We start from the raw sequence: 2,007 nt of genomic DNA, 5'->3' as shown, positions 1-2,007 counted from the left end.
CCGCGCCCGCCAGCCGCCGCCGCCGCTCGCGCGCCATCCGTCCTGCGCTCCCCGGCGGGCGCCCTGGCGTGTCCCTGCGCCTCTCCCGGCAGGACCCGCGCCACCTTCGCGCCCCGAGGCACCCTGGGAAGGCGAGTTCCTGCCGCTCGAGGCGTGGCCTCGCCACCGCACGTGATTGTGTGTGGGGGGCGTTTCGGTGAGCTGGCCAGAGCGGCTTCCTCGTGGCCTCCCGTCCCGCAGGAGCCGGCCTGGCTGCTTGGCTCCCGAGCCCGGAGGCTCAACCGGCTGAGCGCAACGGAGGAGAGTGCGGGGAAGGCGAAGCTGTTGCGGGCAGGGACGGCTGAGCAGGGCCCGGGAAGCCGCCTTAATCGGGAGCGAAGCGACTCCGATTTGGCCTCGCAGGGCGGCGCCTCCCTCCTCCTTCCCCCCGCTGGTTGCAACCTCGGCTGTTGCTGGGGATGCGAAGGGGCGGCTTGTTCGAGAGAGGAGCCCGGCCTTCCCTGAAGACCATCCCCCGCTTTCCCTTCGCTTTTCTCCATTATGTAAACGGACCGATCTTATCGCAGCCTTTGACGGAGCGGCTAAATCGGTGAACGAGGGAAATGAGAGTTGGAAGAGACCCTGGAGCCCTCCTGTGCAACCCCCTCCTCAAACAGGAGAACCCAAAGCATTTCAGACAAACGGTAGCAGTCTTCCAACGTCTAAGGGGCTGCCACAAAGAGGAGGCGGTCAACCTATTCCCCAAAGCTCCCGAAGGTCGGACAAGAAGGAACCGATGGAAATTCATCAAGGAGAGAAGCAACCTGGAACTAAGAATAAATTTCCTGATAGTGGGAACGATCAGTGGAATGGCTTGCCTTCAGAAGTCACGGGTGCTCCAACACTGGAGGATTTTAAAAAGAGACTGGACAAGCATTTGGCTGAAATGGCATAGGGTTTCCTGTTTGAGCACAGGGTTGGACTAGATGACCTCCAAGGTCCCTTCCAGCTCTGTTGTTCCGTCTGTCAAAATCACAAGAAGTTATAATACTGCTTTATATCACACTGGTGACAGTTCTGGCCACCGTACAAGAAAAGATACCGAGACCCTAGAAAGTATGCAGAGAAGAGCGACGAAGATAAAAGGTCAGGAGGTTAATATGATGTATGGTGAACGGTTGAGGGAGCTGGGTACATCTAGCCTACTGAAGGACTAGTGGGGACAGGGTAACCATTCCAGTACTTGAAGAACCGTCACAGAGATTATTCTCCAAAGCATCAGAGAGCAGGGCAAGGGTGGGTGCTTGTTAAGGAGAAATAGAGCCTAGAAGAATTTAAAAAACGAAGCAGCTCGTCTCTGGGAGTTGTGGCCGCTCCATCACTGGAGGTCTTCAAAAACAGGCTGGGCAACCGTTTGACCGGGATGGTGTAAAGCTCCTGCCTTGACCGGAAGAGCCTGAGGTCCCTTCCAGCCCTATGATTTTATGCACTAAGATCTAAACCTATAATTTCACAACTGAGCATTTCATATGGAAACGGCTCTTTCTTTGAGTCTATTCAGGAGTTTCAGCTGCACATTGGGAGGGGGGGCGTTTCCTTGTAAAAGACACACAACATTTGTGTTTTCGTGAGTCAGATGCCACTCTGGCTTCCAAAAACAAATGACCAAATAGCTGTTCTGTTTGCAGCAAGAAATGAGATGCCGGAGCCCTTTGGGTGCATCATTTATTTTAATTTTCCATTAAACTCGCCCATCCCCACCACCTTTGCCTGCAAGACCATTAAGCATTTTGGCACAATTCCCTCCGGCCCTGATGTCCATTTGCTCCGCCTCTCTGCCAGCCGTGGGCAGCGCCAAGCAGAAGCAGCTCCCCATTAACCCTGGCAAAATCGGCTGCTCCCTCCTCAGCCCTCAACCCAGCCAGCCCCCCGCCTGCATCTGTGGGTGGCGAGGGGGCTTCAGGGGGTCCTGGGAACAGGAGGTTCTTTGGCTGCAGGGTGTCCAGCTGACTTCCCACAGTGCTTTGG

The sequence above is a fragment of the Protobothrops mucrosquamatus genome, unplaced genomic scaffold, assembly GCF_001527695.2.
Source record: "Protobothrops mucrosquamatus isolate PMUCROS unplaced genomic scaffold, P.Mucros_1.0 scaffold1360, whole genome shotgun sequence".
NCBI classification, from domain to species: Eukaryota; Metazoa; Chordata; class Lepidosauria; order Squamata; family Viperidae; genus Protobothrops; species Protobothrops mucrosquamatus.
Note: the sequence above shows the minus strand (reverse complement) of the source record.